The sequence below is a fragment of the Schistocerca piceifrons genome, chromosome 7, assembly GCF_021461385.2.
Source record: "Schistocerca piceifrons isolate TAMUIC-IGC-003096 chromosome 7, iqSchPice1.1, whole genome shotgun sequence".
Classification (NCBI taxonomy): Eukaryota; Metazoa; Arthropoda; class Insecta; order Orthoptera; family Acrididae; genus Schistocerca; species Schistocerca piceifrons.
Genome location: NC_060144.1, coordinates 183,370,106 through 183,390,110, shown reverse-complemented (window position 1 = coordinate 183,390,110; position 20,005 = coordinate 183,370,106). Strand labels below are relative to the sequence as shown.

Here is a 20,005-nt window from a genome sequence, read left to right as displayed (position 1 = left end):
TGTTCCAATCTGATTCATGTACCTTTGTGAACATATCATTTCTGAGAACGCATGCTGTTACAGCGTGTTTACCTGTATATACCACATTAATGCAATAAATGCTCAAAATCATGTCTGTCAACCCCAATGCATTTGGCAATACGTGTAACGACATTCCTCTCAAAGCGAGTAGTTCACCTTCCGTAATGTTCGCACAAGCATTGACAATGCTCTGACGCATGTTGTCAGGCGTTGTCGGTGGATCACGATAACAAAAATCCTTCAACTTTCTCCACAGAAAGAAATCCGGGGACGTCAGATCCGGTGAACATGCGAGCCATGGTATGGTGCTTCGACGACTAATCCACCAGTCATGAAAATGCTATTCAACACTGATTCAACCGCACGCGAGCTATGTCCCGGACTTCCATCGTATTGGAAGTACATCGCCATTCTGTCATGCAGTGAAACATCTGTAGTAACATCGGTAGAACATTAAATAGGAAATCAGCACACATTGCACCATTTAGACTGCCATCGATAAAATGGGGGCCAATCATCCTTCCTCCCATAATGCCGCACCATACATTAACCCGCCAAGGTTGCTGATGTTCCACTTGTCGCAGCCATCGTGCATTTTCCGTTGCCCAATAGCGCATATTATGCCGTTTTACGTTGCCGCTGTTGGTGAATGACGCTTCGTCGCTAAACAGAAAGCGTGCAAAGAATTTGTCAGCGTCCCGTAATTTCTCTTGTGCCCAGTGGCAGAACTGTATACGACGTTCAAAGTCGTCGCCATTCAACTCCTGGTGCATAGAAATATGGTACGGGTGCAATCGATGTTGATGTAGCATTCTCAACACCGACGTTTTTGAGATTCGCTATTCTTGAGCAATTTGTCTGCTACTGATGTGCGGATTAGCCGCGACACCAGTTAAAACACCTACTTGGGCATCATCATTTGTTGCAGGTCGTGTTTGACGTTTAACAGGTGGCTGAACACTTCCTGTTTCCTTAAATAGCGTAACTATCCGGCGAACGGTCCGGACCCTTGGATGATGTCGTCCAGGATACCGAGCAGCATACATAGCACACGCCCATTGGGCATTTTGATCACAATAGCCATACATCAACACGATATCGACGTTTTCCGTAATTGGTAAACGGTTCATTTTAACACGGGTAATGTCCTGGCATTGCTTCCACTTACTTATGCCAGGCTCCTGACTTTTATCTTTCCTATCTGGCCACCCTCGGCCACCTCTTGTTCTTTTTCGATCCTGACGCTATTAGGTTTCGAGGGCTAGGGGTCTTTCATTTTCCAACCTATACTTCTCATGCAGCGTCTGACCCGGAGCGGGCGGCTGCAGAAGGCGTCTGTATCCTATGTTAGGGGCGGCTTCCAGAACTGCGGAAGGCAACGGAATACCACCGCAGATTATCTTCCCTGCATAATGCAGTCTCCATTTTATGCAAAAAAAAAAAATGGCTTCCTCTCCTGTTAAATCAGTGTCCGGAGGTAAAATAGTCCCCCATTCGTATCGCCTGGGGGGACAACTTGAAAGGAGGCAAAAAATCAAAACGAGAATTGGTACCTGGAATGTCAGAACTCTGCTACAAGCAGGAAAACTAGAAAACCTTAAAAGAGAGATGGAAAAGAATCACATGGACCTCGTAGGAGTTGCTGAGGTAAGATGGAATGGACATGGAGAGTTGCAGTCAGATGAATATGTATTCTACTACTCAGGAGAAGAAGTAAAAGGAATTAATGGAGTAGGAATGATTATGACAAAGGAATTGGCTAAATGTGTGGAATATGTAGACTATGCAAATGACCGGGTTATTGGTGTAAGGCTGAAAGGAGCACAGAAAGATTTACTGATTGTCCAGGTGTATATGCCAACTTCAGAACATGATGACCAAATTGTAGAGGAAACTATAAAGGCACATTTGCATGCCGAGCGTGAGTTTCCTCGGAAACGCGAAATATTAATTAAATAAATAATCAGTGACAAATAAATAAAGCCTATGGCACACAACTGCAGCGCTGTGTCGCTGATAAAACAAAAGCACAATTACGTTACTCTTATGTTTGATTAAGAAAGAGGGAGAGCTCTGGTTGAAGTGGTGCGAGAAGCACGTATTTTATTTTATTGTCTGGCACACCGCCATATTTCATGTTATAGAAGAATACTGCGAGTTGCAACCACACTAGGCACTCGATTCTGTAAAGAATTTATATTTATAAAAGTAAGTAGGATTATGAACTGTAGGCTTATTCATTGAATATATCTGATTTAACTAACTGTGTAACTTTTTTATGTTTAGTAGACAATCACCTCTGTACGACGTATTGGCATGGCTGGCAAATTATTGTAATATTGAGATTTAGATTATGAGTCCGCACCTACCGTAGCAGTCTTTGGAAACGATTTAATTACGAAGTCCGATTATTCAGTTTTATTTCACGGTCAACTACGAGTAACATTGCCTTTACGAAAAAGCCATTGTCAAGCGTCTGATACCGAATAATTAAGCGTCCACGTTCCAGATAAGCAAATACAATTGCAATCACAATCACCATCATACAGATAGAATAATTAACATATTTAAAATAACATTTTTTCATTTATTTTATTTATTTTATAAAACGTAGAATGTAATAGAGAGAATAATGGACGAAAATAAAGAATGCTGCCAAATAGTAACGGGAGACTGGAACGCCATTGTGGGAGAAGGGAAAAAGGGAAACATAGTAGGCAGTCATGGTCATGGAAAGAGAAATGACAGAGGTGAATGGTTAATTGACTTCTGCAGGGAAAGGCAGCTGATAGCGGCAAACACATGGTTCAAGAACCATAAGAGGAGGCTCTACACTTGGAAATCACCAGGGGATAAATATAGAAACCAAATCGATTTTATACTGGTAGAAGAAAGATACAGGAATGGAATCAAGAAGGTGCACACATTACCAGGTGCAGATATTAATAGTGACCACAACTTAATTATGGCAGAAATAGAAATAAGAATGAAAAAATTGAAAAAGGCGACAATGGTGAAGAAGTGGGATCTAGAGAAGATAAGGTCCAGCAAAGAACAAATTACAGAAATGCTGTCTCGGGACTTTCTAAACACATTACGAGACAAAGAAGCACCTGATAATGCCAACGCGTACTGGAATATGCTGAAAGAAGGAATCATTAAAGCAGGATAGCAAAATATAGGATATGTAAAAGGGAAAAGGTCAAAAAAACCATGGGTCACACAAGAAATGATTTCCAAGATGGAGGAGAGAAGAAAATTGAAAAACAAGAACACTGAAGATGCAAGAAAGATATACCGAAGGTTAAATAACGAACTGCGAAGAGAAACAGAGCAGGCTAGGAAAAAATGGCTAAAAGAGGAATGTGATGAAATTGAAGAACTGGACAGGAAGGGAAGATACGACTTACTATACAACAGAGTAAGGACTATGACATGGGAACAAAACAGAGCAGCAAGTGCTACTATGGAAATTTTGAGTAAAGACGAAGAGGTAGTGTACAAAGATCGTGACGGTGTCCTCCAGAGATGGGAAGAATATATAAAAGAGCTATATGACACAAATAGCAAACCAGAAACTCTGGAACTTGAATCACACAACAGTGTAAGTGATGAAGAGAAAGGACTGACCATCATCGTGGAAGAAGTAAAGTCTGTCATTGCTGCAATGAAAAATGGCAAAGCAGTAGGTACACATACAATACCGGGAGAAATACTAAAATGCTTGAACCACAATGGAATAAGAGAAATATTGAGGTTATGTAATAAAATATATGACAGTGGTGAATGACCTGAGGACTTTTTGACAACAGTAATGATTCCATTACCGAAAAAACAAGGAACCAAGAAATGCAGCGAGCACAGGACAATCAGCCTCATTTCACATGCAGCCAAAGTGATGTTAAGAATAATTAATAAAAGACTTGAAAAAGTAATAGAGGAGAATCTCGGCGAGAAGCAGTTTGGCTTTAGACGGAATACGGGCACCAGAGATGCAATAGGGCTCCTACGAATCTTGGGAGAAAGGTTTATTGAAAAAGGAAGAGACCTATATATGTGCTTCATCGATTTAGAAAAGGCATTTGACAATGTGGTTTGGGACAAGCTGGCGACTATTATGAGGGAAAAGAGAGTGGACTGGAAAACCAGAAGACTTATAAACTCATTGTACCTTAATCAAAAAGTTTCAGTTAAAGTGAGAGGAGAAAGTACAAACTGGATCAGACTAGGGAAAGGAGTAAGACAAGGATGCTGTTTATCACCTACTCTTTTCAACCTGTACTTGGAAAATATGATTGACCAATGCTCATTAGATGACAAAGGAGTAGAAATTGGAGGAAGAAGAGTAGGGTGCTTGAGATTTGCTGATGACATGGTCCTTCTAGCCACAGGGGAGAAAGAATTACAGGATTTGGTGGACACCATTGTAACTAACGGAAAAAATATGGAATGAAAATTAACACAAATAAAACAAAAGTATTGGCAATAGGAGGAAATAAGGAAATAAAAATTGTGCTGAATGGAGAAACACTAGAACAGGTGCAAAATTTTAAGTATCTTGGAAGCAGGATAGACACCGACTGGAAGTGCACCACAGAAATTAAAACAAAGATAGCAATGGAAAAAGAGGCTTTTTATAAGAAAAGGAGAATCTTCTGCAGCGGTCTGGACAGAGGACTCTGTAAGAGACTCATAAAATGTCTTGTTTGGAGTATTCTTCTATATGGCGCTGAAACATGGACTATGAGGAAAAAAGACAGAGAAAGGCTGGAGGCTTTTGAGATCTGGACATGGCGGAAGATGGAAAGAATAAGTTGGATGGACAGAGTAAAAAATGAAGAAGTACTGAGAAGAGTGGGAGAGAAAAGGCAGTTACTAGATGTAATAAAGAGAAGAAAAAGAAATTGGATTGGGCATATATTAAGAAAGAATGACGGACTGATAAAAACAGTTTTAGAAGGTTATGTAGAAGGGAAAAGAAAGCGAGGAAGGAAGAGATTCCAGATACTGGATGACATGATGGACGGTACAACATACAGCAGCCTTAAGAAGGAAGCAATGGATCGCAGAAAATGGAGAGGCAAAGGACGTGCTAATATAGCAGATAACTGATGATGATGATGATGAATGTATCACGAAGCAAATACCGTCTGCACTGGCCACGATATCGACGTTTTCCGCAATTGGTAAACGGTTCATTTTAACACGGGTAATGTATCACGAAGCAAATACCGTCCGCACTGGCGGAATGTTACGTGATACCACGTACTTATACGTTTGTGACTATTACAGCGCCATCTATCACAAAACGAAAATAGTAGTCCAAATAAAACATTCATATTTCTTTACTTACTACACGAATATGTAATAAAGAATGGGGGTTCCTATTTAAAAAAATAAAACGCAGTTGATATCCGTTTGACCTATGGCAGCGCCATCTAGCGGGCCAACCATAGCGCCATCTGGATTTCCCCCTTCAAGCTAGACGAGTTTCGTTCTTTGTAGTCTTTTCATTTGTCGCTTATTTCGTGAGATATTTGGCCCGGTCACTATCAATGGACCACCCTGTATACATTTAAAGTGCATGGAATGCCAAGTATCACTTCTACTTTCCCCATAACCTTCTGTCAGTTACTACACGAATCCAGTCGTACAAGTGTAACGATGCTTCACAAGCGGGCAATTTCATTAGATGTCAGTTGTGAGGAATGGCGCCACAACCCTTCGGGAAATCTAGAAAAATGTAATCAGTCGATAGCACTCATTACTTTGTGGGAGTAAAGAGCTCGTAGTTGTACTTCAGAAGAACGACTGTAAGTCACTAGTAATCAGACGGTAGCAGTAGAGGGAGCGATGACGGATGACGGGAGAATGTTTGCAAAGCATTGATAAAATCAGTGTGTGTGAAAAATATCGAGAGTGCAAAAAAGACGTGAGTATTACAAGTAAAATAATGAAAGGAGTACAGAAGTGATGCTAGGGTTCGACATATAATCTGACATGATTAATCAAGGTTGTGCATTTGGCACTACTTTTGTTTCTTAACAGTAGGCACCGAAAAAGCAAAGTGAACAATAACAATTTGCAACTCAAAACGACGAATTGTAGGTTTCATCTTTAGTTTCAACGTCTTCTCACAAAAGGTCTCAGTGAAAGGAGAGAAGCAGTCGAGGACTCATATTCCCGTTCCAGGTAAAACAGAGCAGATTACTGGCATACTTCGGTAAACATCAAGCGAAGAAGACGGTTCACGACACGCTTTTTTAACATGACTGTATGATTCTCTGTTCGAGAAAAAGTACTGCATGTCGCAGATTCTCTCACTATCATTTCCTTTAGTGGTCAGCATAGATCACACCAAAATAAAGCTGTTCAGCAAATAAAATGTAAGGAAACTGAAATTTACAGGGCATTAACATTAATAGACGGTTCTTATTATACGAGCAGAGAGTAAACATTCGAAAGTGATGCTGTTAATCCATATACAGGGTGTTTCAAAAATGAGCGGTATATTTGAAACGGCAATAAAAACTAAACGAGCAGCGATAGAAATACACCGTTTGTTGCAATATGCTTGGGACAACAGTACATTTTCAGACGGACAAACTTTCGAAATTACAGTAGTTACAATTTTCAACAGATGGCGCTGCAAGTGATGTGAAAGATATAGAAGACAATGCAGTCTGTGGGTGCGCCATTCTGTACGTCGTCTTTCTGCTGTAAGCGTGTGCTGTTCACAACGTGCAAGTGTGCTGTAGACAACATGGTTTATTCCTTAGAACAGAGGATTTTTCTGGTGTTGGAATTCCACCGCCTAGAACACAGTGTTGTTTCAACAAGACGAAGTTTTCAACGGAGGTTTAATGTAACCAAAGGACCGAAAAGCGATACAATAAAGGATCTGTTTGAAAAATTTCAACGGACTGGGAACGTGACGGATGAACGTGCTGGAAAGGTAGGGCGACCGCGTACGGCAACCACAGAGGGCAACGCGCAGCTAGTGCAGCAGGTGATCCAACAGCGGCCTCGGGTTTCCGTTCGCCGTGTTGCAGCTGCGGTCCAAATGACGCCAACGTCCACATATCGTCTCATGCGCCAGAGTTTACACCTCTATCCATACAAAATTCAAACGCGGCAACCCCTCAGCGCCGCTACCATTGCTGCACGAGACATTCGCTAACGATATAGTGCACAGGTTTGATGACGGCGATATGCATGTGGGTAGCATTTGGTTTACTGACGAAGCTTATTTTTACCTGGACGGCTTCGTCAATAAACAGAACTGGCGCATATGGGGAACCAAAAAGCCCCATGTTGCAGTCCCATCGTCCCTGCATCCTCAAAAAGTACTGGTCTGGGCCGCCATTTCTTCCAGAGGAATCATTGGCCCATTTTTCAGATCTGAAACGATTACTGCGTCACGCTATCTGGACATTCTTCGTGAATTTGTGGCGGTACAAACTGCCTTAGACGACACTGCGAACACCTCGTGGTTTATGCAAGATGGTGCCCGGACACATCGCACGGCCGACGTCTTTAATTTCCTGAATGAATATTTCGATGATCGTGTGATTGCTTTGGGCTATCCGAAACATACAGGAGGCGGCGTGGATTGGCCTCCCTATTCGCCAGACATGAACCCCTGTGACTTCTTTCTGTGGGGACACTTGAAAGACCAGGTGTACCGCCAGAATCCAGAAACAATTGAACAGCTGAAGCAGTACATCTCATCTGCATGTGAAGCCATTCCGCCAGACACGTTGTCAAAGGTTTCGGGTAATTTCATTCAGAGACTACACCATATTATTGCTACGCATGGTGGATATGTGGAAAATATCGTACTGTAGAGTTTCCCAGACCGCAGCGCCATCTGTTGTTGAAAATTGTAACTACTGTAATTTCGAAAGTTTGTCTGCCTGAAAATGTACTGTTGTCCCAAGCATATTGCAACAAACGGTGTATTTCTATCGCTGCTCGTTTAGTTTTTATTGCCGTTTCAAATATACCGGTCATTTTTGAAACACCCTGTATATATTACAAAAATGGATGTATGTGTTTTTGTTTGTGTATGTATGTATGTTTTACAACTCCTCCTACAGCAACCAAACATTGCACACAAATACCTTGCTGCTAGATAACAATCGCTGTGGGGGTAAGAACCACCTACCTGTCAAGGGTGTGGGGGTGGTAAAGCGTAGCTCACAACGCGTCACTACCTAAACTGTATACACCCAGTATTTGAAAATGATAGCACTTAGCAACTTGCAACAAACTTTACACACACGCTCTAACCTTAAGAAAAATTTTCTAGGTGACAACACCCTAAATATGGTGAAATGAAAATAGTTTGTCGTTTACTACTTTTCTGCTGTTTATGCAGTAAAAGTACCGCATATTGACATTACCATTTATTATTTCTTTACTGCTAACTGTATTTGTCCGCAGCACGTGGTCTTGCAGTAGCGTTCTTGCTTCCTGTGCACAGGGTCCCGGGTTCGATTCTCGGAGGGGTCAGGGATTTTTCCTGCCTCCAAATGACTGGGTGTTATTGTGTTGTCTTCATAATCACCATTCATCCCCATTGCGGTCGGAGGAAGGCAATGGCAAACCACCTCCGCTACGACTTTGCCTAGTCGGCGGTGCGGGTCTCCCGCATCGTCCCCTACTCTCCTAGGAGTATGGGACCTCACCATCATCAACTGTATTTGAGATAAATTTTCCAGACAGTATGCACATATAGCAGTGAATACTATTGCAAAATTATATCATTGCACGACGAATAGATTGTGAGATATGGTGTCGTAAACCTTAAACATAAGGCCAGACGCTGCTGGTATGGGTGTGGACGCACAGCTGTAAAACAATTGGACAACACGGGGTTTCTCTACTAATTAAGTATACATGAATTACAGTAACAATTACACATCGCAGAATTGCAGTCATAGTTTATCACTATATCCTCTCCTGTGCCAGCCTCTTCAGCACTGAGTAGCACTTGCACCCTACGTCCTCAGTTACTTGTTGGACATATTCTAATCCCTGTTTTTCTCTACAGTTTTTATCCTCTAAAGCTCCATCAAGTTATACTCTGACGTCGTAACACATTTCTTATCATACTGTTTGTTCTTCTTGTCAATGTTGTAAGACGCGTATATTACTATTGTCTATTGTCAGACCACAATTTATGAAAGATGCTTATAATTTATTAATAGGATTAAGTAGGAATAATTAATATTTGTCATGTTGAAAATAATTGTGGTAGCAGGGAATGTCTGCGCCAAAGTATTGTTGGCAAGCGAGACCGCACATTGATATAATTTTAAAAAGGGCGGGAGAGACAGCGTATGGATACATTTTCAGAAAAGAGCGGGAAAGACCGCGCATTGATACATTTTGTAATGGTAGCAGGGATTGTCTGCACCAGTAAGCATTGTTGGCAGGAGAGACCGCACTTTAGCGTTCGTAGGAAGTCAGTAGTACGCGAGATGTGAAGCGAGTCGGTAGCAGGTCTGTAGCGAGAGGTTGAGAGGAGCGGTGTGCCTGCCAGCCACTAGCTATTATTTACAAGAGATTATAAACGGATGTACAGACACATCAGCTAACTATTATCATAAGAGGAACTAATGTTATTGAATTAATTTTTTGAGAAACTCAAGACTGCTGAAGGTATGTTTGCACATTGCTGGTTGTAAGATTATTGTAAAACGTAAGTCCCATTTGAACGTTTGTAAAATCATTTCATTCAGAATATAATTAATTTTTGCCAGCAATATTGCATTACTGATTATAATCCATCTCAAAAACTATCAACGTGAAACTCTGCAAAATTTTATTGTTGTCAAGAAAAAGTTTAACTATAAATTACGTAACGTCAGTCAAATTAATTAAAGAATAACGTCAGCTTTGCTATCAAAAAAAACGTCAGCTCTGGTAATAAATACAGCCACTTGTTATGACAGCCCACCAGCAGCTAATAAAGTATAGTAAAACAGAGTAAGTATATTCATGTCGCAGTTCGATGCAGCAGTCAGATGGAGATCCAGTAACAGTAAAAAAGGTAAGGAACAGTTTTGGGTGATTGCAGATAACGACTGAAGGCCAAGACGACGAGCCGGCCGGAGTGGCCGTGCGGTTCTGGGCGCTACAGTCTGGAGCCGAGCGACCGCTACGGTCGCAGGTTCGAATCCTGCCTCGGGCATGAATGTGTGTGATGTCCTTAGGTTAGTTAGGTTTAATTAGTTCTAAGTTCTAAGCGACTGATGACCTCAGAAGTCGCATAGTGCTCAGAGCCATTTGAACCAAGACGACGACACATTCTATGTTTCGTCAAAATAATCAGAAAATCACTTTTAATAAGCAGCAATTAAATTTGTATGCGAAGATTGAGAAAGAGAATAAATTCCAAAGGGAAGATTTGTTATTATTAAGCAAGAGATAGAAATCCTAAGGGAAGGTTTCAAAAATGGCTCTGAGCACTATGGGACTTAACATCTATGGTCATCAGTCCCCTAGAACTTAGAACTACGTAAACCTAACTAACCTAAGGACATCACACAAAACCCAGTCATCACGAGGCAGAGAAAAATCCCTGACTCCGCCGGGAATCAAACCCTGGAACCCGGGCGTGTGAAGCGAGAACGCTACCGCACGACCACAAGCTGCGGACGGGAAGGTTTCATAGGTTATTGTAAAAGGGAAGATTGCGTAACAAAAGAGTTTCAATGTTCTACACATGTTACTCCCAGCGCTGATTCTTATCAGTCCGTAAAATTTTCAACACCGTTCTGTATCACCATCTCTATGCTTTTCCGGTTTTCTCAATATTCATAATTCACTTGCATGGAACGCTGTGCTCCACACGTACATTCTCAGAAATTTCTTCCTCAGATCAAATCCGATGTTTGATAGTAATCGACTGCTTTTGGTCATGGTTGCCCTCTTCGCCCGCCTGTACTAGTCTGCTTTTCATGTCCTACTTGCTTTGTCCAACAAGTGTTACTTTGCTTCCAAGGCAGTAAAATTTCTTCGTCTGTTTCGTGGACATTAATCTTGACGCTAAGTTTACAGCCAACCCTCATTTCTGCAACTTATAATAACTTTTATCTTCCTTCAGTCTACTCTCAGCCTGCAGTGTGTGCTCCTTAGAACGTTACTTTGTTACTTCCATTTAACAAGTCCTGTAATGCTTTATCACTTGAGGAGAGGATAACAGCGTCATCAGTGAATCGTATGATTTATTTTCTTCCATTCTGAATTTTATCTCGCTTACGATCATTTATTTTCGCCATTCCTTCTTCGTTGTATGGACTGAACAACGAGGGCGAAATATTGCATATGACTCACTCGATTTTTATCCTAGCGCTTCCTTCTTGGCTAGCCGGCGTGGGCGAGCGGTTCTAGGCGCTACAGCCTGGAACCGCGCGACCGCTACGGTCGCAGGTTCGAATCCTGCCTCGGGCATGGATGTGTGTGATGTCCTTAGGTTAGTTAGGTTTAAGTAGTTCTAAGTTCTAGGGGACTTATGACTTCAGAAGTTAAGTCCCATAGTGCTCAGAGCCATTTGAATCATTTTGAGCTTCCTTCTTCGTCTTCCAATCTTATTGTTCCCTCTTGGTTTTTGTACATATTGCATATTATCTGTCTTCCCTACAGTCTACACCTATTTTCATGTGTATTTCTAACATATTGCACCGAATAATACATGCTTTTATGGGCTAAAAATTCGAGAAGAATATGCTAAAATTCCCCAATGTTGTGGAGTAACTACGTGATACCACTGTCCCTTGGGAGGAATAGACAGATGAGGCCGTAAGGCAACAACCTATTTTCGCGTCTGTATTGTCTTCGACCATTATTTTGTTGTTTCAGTCAACGAGGTAACTATCGATGCATATCTGTCTAGCCATCTCCAGTCAGAGGCCATAAATTATTCAGAAGGTATTTTCTCTCTGAAGCGGAGTACACGCTGATCTGAAATCTTTTGACAGATCGGGGCTCGCTGGCAACTGCTCTACCAAATGAGCTCTCCATGACTACCACACGCTTTCACCGCTGTGACGAGTCTTGGTAGCTCTATTGATAGAGTAAATTCCCACGAAAGCAAAAATTCTGGATTCGTGTCTGACGCAGCCACGCAAGTTTAACCAGACGGGAGATTACAAATCAGCGTAGACCCCGATGCCGAGTGAAAATTCTTTCTGGGAGCAATTCCGTAGACCACCACCTTCCTTCAGTAACTTTCCTGCCTTCTCTCAGGGGAATGTATGCGGGGAAATCTCTGGAAAGTTGGATAGTAGATGAGCGGTATTGGCGAAAGAATTGTGGGTGCGGGTCGTGAGTCGTACGTAAATCAACATAGAACAGACAAAATTTTCTACAAAAATAATTTAGAATCAATTTATGTTACCCGAAAAAAATATGTATATTATTGGGAACACAATCAGTACAGCCTCGTGGGAAGATTTTTTAAAATTTTTGTAATTGCGACGATGGCAATAGTTAAACTTTGTAGAAACTGTAGCCAATTTTGTTCCAGCACAGCGAAAAATCATTGTTAAAAGAAAGATACATCATTCGGCGTAACAGCTGAGCGAAAAGTAAAGTCTCCGTGGTACAGTCCCAGACCGGCACACAGTTTTAATGTCAGGAAGTTTCATTATAAAATATTTTTGATACTAAAATATTAAACAAGTAACAACTCACTTTTGCTGCGACTTGGTTACTATATGAACGCATAAAGATTAGAAAACATGCCATTTCTGCATTGGAAGAGTAAAATCAGTGTGCCGAGTTCTGCAACTGACGTGGTTGTTTTTATTCAGATAATATAAAGTACCTGCACGAAATTAAACTGATTTTTCGAAGATCCTTTCAATATCCTGCCGTTCGTAAGATAAGAACCAATAAAGGGTTTTTATATTGGCTTGGAGTAGTGGACGAGGGTGTTCAACATATGCATCTAAAGAACGTCAGTCGCGCATTTAAAAAGAACGACCCAGTACAAAACAAGAACTCTTGACACCTCAAACGCTTTATTTGAAATTTTAACATAAATAGTAATGAACCATGGACCTTGCCGTTGGTGAGGAGGATTGCGTGCCTCAGCGATACAGATAGCCGTACCGTAGGTGAAACCGCAACGGATGAATACACTAAACAGATTCAGAAGGATGTAGGTTGCAGTAGGTACTGGGAGGTGAAGCAGCTTGCACAGGATAGAGCAGCATGGAGCGCTGCATCAAGCCAGTCTCTGGACTGAAGACCACAACAACAACAGTAATGATTTCATTCTTCCCAACAAATTTTACTCGTGTCTGTTAGAATATGTTAAAATTTTTTTCGATAATTTTGTGAAAATGATGCGTCTCGTTCATTTGTGCAAACATTTACCAAATTTAGGATCATTCTGTCCACGATATTCGCCGGGGTGGGAAGGGGGCCGGGGGTGAGCGCAGGATATAGTTGTATGGAAGGCGAACAAGTGGAGGAAACGAAGCACATTTCCTTTGAAAATTAAAGTGACACCTATTGGAAAACTGTTTGTTCATCTCCATTCACACCAATGCTACCACGTTGTAATAGATACGTGCTGCCTAAAGTACTCTTGACTGATATTTGCACACGTCCTGTCCTCTTTTGGAGGAGCGAGACATACACTTTGCAACAACTGTTTATTACAAGAACTAAGCAAAATACAACCTTTGTGAATATTTCCTACGGAACTTGAGAACAACAATGTATCGAGGAGTAGGGAAAATTAACAACCACACAAAAACCCATGAGGATGGTAACTCTTAGGCAGTCTCCCGATGAGCAGCAGGTGCTGTGACGACACGGTCCTATAAGGCTGTTAACCAGTCTGCTGGTAAGGACGCGGTCCCACAAGGCGATGAGCACGTAGGCAGTCATAACGAATACTGCGGAGCACTGCCCTCGGAGCGGCTGGTGGAACTTCAGCGTCGGACGTTGCACAGGACGAGGGCGGCACAGCATCTCGGAGGGCTGCGAGATGGCGGCAACAGCAGGCGGTATCCATAACGGAGACTGGAGGCGGCTGTCGGTTAAGCCGTCGGCACACAGACCGTACACCCGAACGTTGAGCGTTGAGCGTTGAGCGTGCCGAGTCTTTCCGAACGTGCAGAGCAATATCTGGCGTGTCAGATATTCTGAGCGTGCGTCTGAGCGTTGACCAATGAGATGGCACAACGCCACCTACGTCACACGCACGCCGTCTCCCTTCAGTACAGAGTTGTGAGGCGCCATATTGGCGTTCATTTCAAGCCTATATGTATATATGCCGTTTCTGAGCACCAGAAAATTGAGAATCACTGGAAAACCCGTTGTTAATTATAATGAGATACATCATATTCTTGGCAAAAGAATTATTGTAACTTGAGTATTATATGAGTAGGCTATTTGATGGCAGCGACACACTGAAGATCCACCAAAAAGGCATTGTTCTTGGTACAATTTGTTATAATTAAATTTCAATTAGTAACATAATTATCTACGATTAACGTTTTTAGCAACGGGTAACACAATATGATTACGTAAAAGGAAGGAGTTGTTGATAGCGTAAGCCGGCACGGTAACTCACCGTGTTCGGTCAGAGGATTAGCTGCCCTCTGTAATAAAAGAACTGAGTTAATGGATCAACAACGAACTGAAACGGGTGTCTTTCGACGTCCGCCCAGAGCAGATGCAACGACCGAAAAAGAACAAAATGAGATAAAAAAAACCCCAAAAAAGAAAGCGTAATGACTAGCGTCTCTGGCCAGGCATGTCTTTTTATTGGGGCGGTGCTTCGCGTCTTAACACTTCCAAATTTTTTTTCCCAAACATTCGCGCTTTTATTAGGTTCTGATACTTTATTATTAGCTTAATATAAGTATATGCTGCAATATTTAATGTTATGTAAGTATAAGTTCACCTTTTTTGTGGGGTGACTTTGTTCGATTGTCTTAATCTACAGGACAGCTTGCGCTACTTATACACTCCTGGAAATTGAAATAAGAACACCGTGAATTCATTGTCCCAGGAAGGGGAAACTTTATTGACACATTCCTGGGGTCAGATACATCACATGATCACACTGACAGAACCACAGGCACATAGACACAGGCAACAGAGCATGCACAATGTCGGCACTAGTACAGTGTATATCCACCTTTCGCAGCAATGCAGGCTGCTATTCTCCCATGGAGACGATCGTAGAGATGCTGGATGTAGTCCTGTGGAACGGCTTGCCATGCCATTTCCACCTGGCGCCTCAGTTGGACCAGCGTTCGTGCTGGACGTGCAGACCGCGTGAGACGACGCTTCATCCAGTCCCAAACATGCTCATTGGGGGACAGATCCGGAGATCTTGCTGGCCAGGGTAGTTGACTTACACCTTCTAGAGCACGTTGGGTGGCACGGGATACATGCGGACGTGCATTGTCCTGTTGGAACAGCAAGTTCCCTTGCCGGTCTAGGAATGGTAGAACGATGGGTTCGATGACGGTTTGGATGTACCGTGCACTATTCAGTGTCCCCTCGACGATCACCAGTGGTGTGCGGCCAGTGTAGGAGATCGCTCCCCACACCATGTTGCCGGGTGTTGGCTCTGTGTGCCTCGGTCGTATGCAGTCCTGATTGTGGCGCTCACCTGCACGGCGCCAAACACGCATACGACCATCATTGGCACCAAGGCAGAAGCGACTCTCATCGCTGAAGACGACACGTCTCCATTCGTCCCTCCATTCACGCCTGTCGCGACACCACTGGAGGCGGGCTGCACGATGTTGGGGCGTGAGCGGAAGACGGCCTAACGGTGTGCGGGACCGTAGCCCAGCTTCATGGAGACGGTTGCGAATGGTCCTCGCCGATACCCCAGGAGCAACAGTGTCCCTAATTTGCTGGGAAGTGGCGGTGCGGTCCCCTACGGCACTGCGTAGGATCCTACGGTCTTGGCGTGCATCCGTGCGTCGCTGCGGTCCGGTCCCAGGTCGACGGGCACGTGCACCTTCCGCCGACCACTGGCGACAACATCGATGTACTGTGGAGACCTTACGCCCCACGTGTTGAGCAATTCGGCGGTACGTCTACCCGGCCTCCCGCATGCCCACTATACGCCCTCGCTCAAAGTCCGTCAACTGCAGATACGGTTCACGTCCACGCTGTCGCGGCATGCTACCAGTGTTAAAGACTGCGATGGCGCTCCGTATGCCACGGCAAACTGGCTGACACTGACGGCGGCGGTGCACAAATGCTGCACAGCTAGCGCCATTCGACGGCCAACACCGCGGTTCCTGGTGTGTCCGCTGTGCCGTGCGTGTGATCATTGCTTGTACAGCCCTCTCGCAGTGTCCGGAGCAAGTATGGTGGGTCTGACACACCGGTGTCAATGTGTTCTTTTTTCCATTTCCAGGAGTGTATAAAGATATTTTACTCCTTTTTCTTTTACGCTTCGTAATTCACATGTTGCAAAGATTCTGCTACTGGGTAGGAATACTGATCAAGTAAGACTGACCTTAGGGTTTTACTAAAATGTGGGAATGATGAAATAATGCTTATCTTGTGCAGAGGAGTATTCCAAATTTTTACCGCGCTGTTTGTAATGGAACTTTTATAAGCCTGTGTCCTTATTGATTGCACACGGTACTTTCCTTTTCGTGGACGATGGAGGAAATGTGCGTTTTAATCAAGCTAACGTGGGAATTTTACGCGCGCCCGTTGAGTAAACAGCGTGATTTACGAACTAGAAACACCCTTCAAATGCCGCTGGTGTGCGTTGCGATCGCGTATAGCACGTTGTGGCCCACGTACCGTATGCACAAGGCGCATCGTTCCTGAGTGTTCAGCAGCACGTTGAACTTGGCACGCTTAACTTTAACGCTTGAAAGCGCGGTCCGTGTGCCGACGGCTTTATTCAGAGCTCGGTACCTAACTGGCTCTCCGCGGGCGGAGCGCCGTCTTAACTACACGCCTGCTGAAGGATACATGCATGGTATCACGTGAGCTTGTGACAGTAAGGACCAGTGATCTCCATACAACCTGGATGTATAACTCTGATCTCTGCAGCGTGTCTGCAGATTCATGTGCATCGTCCGCCATGATATAGTTTGGCAAACAAATTTCCATCGGTCTGCACGTGACAAAGAATTGTATTTTTTTCCTTTATTGTAGTTCAACCATGCCCATACGCTCAATACCGCGGTTCGATCGCGTCCGCATTGTTGCTTCGTGCCAGGGATAGCTCTCAACAAGGGAAGTGTCCAGGTGTCTCGGAGTGAACCAAAGCGATATTGTTCGGACATGGAGGAGATACAGAGACGAACTGTCGATGACATGCCTCGGTCAGTCCGCCCAAGGGCTACTACTGCAGTGGATGACCGCTGCTTATGGATTATGGCTCGGATAAACCCTGACAGCAACGCCACAATTTTGAATAATGCTTTTCGTGCAGCCACAGGACGTCGTGTTAGGACTCAAAACTGTGTGCAACAGGCTGCACTATGCGCAATTTCACTCCCGACGTCCATGGCGAGGTCCATTTTTTCAACAACGACACCATGCAGTGCGTTACAGATAGGCCCAACAACATGCTGAATGGGCCGCTCAGGATTGGCATCACGTCCTCTTCACCGATAAATGTCGCCTATGTCTTCAACCAGACAATCGTTGGAGACAACCTGGTCAGGCTGAACGCCTTAGATACACTGTCCAGCGAGTGCAGCAAGGTGGACGTTCCCTGCTGTTTTGGGGTGGCATTATGTGGGGCCGACGTACGCCGCTAGTGGTCTTGCAAGGCGCCGTAACGACTGTACGATAAGCGAATGCCATCCTCCGACCGATAGCGCAACCATATCGGCAGCATATTGGCGAGGCATTCGTCTTCATGGACAACAATTCGCGCCCCCATCTTGCACATCTTGTGAATGACTTCCTTCAGGATAACGACATCGCTCGACTAGAGTGATCAGCATGTTCTCCAGACATGAACCCTTTCGAACATGCCTTGGATGGATTGAAAAGGGCTGTTTGTGGACGACGTGACCCACCAACCACTCTGAGCGATCGACGCCTAACCGCCGTTGAGGAGAGGGACAATATGGACCAACAGTGCCTTCATGAACTTGTGGATGTTATGCCACGACGAATACAGGCATGCGTCAGCGCAAGAGGACGTACTACTGGTTACTAGAGGTATCGGTGCGTACAGCTACCTGGACCACCTCTGATGGTCTCGATGTATGGTGGTACAACATGCAATGTGTGGTTTTCATGAGCAATACAATGGGCTGAAATGATGTTTATCTCTATTCCAATTTTCTGTACACGTTCCAGAACTCTCAGAATCAAGGTGATGCAAAACTTTTTTGAAGTGCGTAATTTTTTTCAGACTCGTCGAAACATTATCGTGAAACTCTTTTGTTTAGTGTCCATCTGTGTGATTCTCTAGACGAAGTAGAAATTTACGATGCTCACGAAATAACAAACTACATAGTGCTCGAAGTACAAAGACTGTGCTCCTATAGCTCACAAACACAACATTAAATCCTGTGCTCCTCAAAATTCGTCGAGCTTACAACATTCTGGTGAGCGAAACTCTATTCCTATCGTATTGCCTTCTTTTTTTAGCATGCGCTTTCTTTCTGATTCTTCCATCAAACGTGTCCCACAAACGCACAGAAATCTGAAGGAGGTCATTAGGGATGACAAGGTCTGGTTGGGGAAGGTAGCGAAGGACATCGGCTGTGCTCTTTCAAGGAGACCATCATGATATTTGCCTTGAGCGCTTTAGAGGAAGCCCCAGAAGATCCAGACCCTGATGGCTGGGCCGAGCCTTGGACCGCCGGCGTCCGCACACGAGTCCAGAGTCTTTCCACAGCCCCACCTCGTTCCTTGTTACAAAAGTAGCACCATTTTGTTGCTGTTTAGACTTTCTGAAGGAAAATTTTGTTGGAGACTTGATCGATTGGCTTTTGCCATTTGTACCCTTAATATTTCAAAATCACTCATTTAGTTTCTAATACAATTATCGAAGCATTTGGCGTACACATAGACAGTAAGACACATTATTTTACGGTTACACGGTTGCAGAACAATCACTGGAATCAGTTACTTCCATAAAATTTGCCGCGCAGTCTGAGTCGTCTTTCACGGTCCACGCGGCTCCACCCGTCGGTGTTTCGAGTCCTCCTTCAGGCATCGTATGTGTGTATGTCGTCGTTAGCGTGAGGTAGTTTAAGTTAGATTACATAGTGTGTAAGCTTAGGGACCGATGACCTCAGCAGTTTGGTCCTAAAACCTTATCAAAAATTTCCAATTTTTTTCATCAAATTCCTACGAGTATATGAGCGAAGATATTTAAAATGAAACGACCACATAAAACTAGTCGTGAGTAAAGCAGATATCACACATATTAATTGGAAAAATCCTCAGGAAATATATTTCCTCAACAAAGAAGCTACCTTAAGAGATCCTCGTTTTACCAATACCAATTGCTCGTAAGTATGGGACCCATACTAGATAGTATTGACAGAGGAGATAGAGACGATCCAAAAAAGAGCAGCGCGTTTCACTATAGTTTCAATTAATAAGTGTGGAAGATGGTTCAAATGGCTCTGAGCATTATGGGACTTAACTTCTGAGGTCATCAGTCCCCTAGAACTTAGAACTACTTAAACCTAACTAACCTAAGGAAATCACACACATCCATGCCCGAGGCAGGATTCGAACCTGCGACCGTAGCGGTCTCGCGGTTCCAGACGGTAGCGCCTAGAACCGCTCGGCCACCCCGGCCGGCAAGCGCGGAAGTGACGCGGAGATAATCAACTCTAGTGTCAGACGCTGCAGGAGAGGCTTTCTGCATTACCTTGTTGTTTATTGTTAAAGTTCAGAGAGTTTGCTACTCAAGAAATTAATTGATTTCTCCTATGTAGAAAAGATAATGAAGATAAAATTTGAGACATTCGAGGCCAGACGGAGACTTACCGTCAAT

At 43.6% G+C, this 20,005-nt stretch overlaps 1 protein-coding gene across 1 annotated transcript in view; it reads right to left on the bottom strand.

Moving 5' to 3' along the window:
• The window catches only part of LOC124805538 (lutropin-choriogonadotropic hormone receptor-like), an 860,476-nt gene that overhangs the window by 652,680 nt on the left and 187,791 nt on the right, over window positions 1-20,005 (bottom strand). The window lies entirely within an intron of this gene.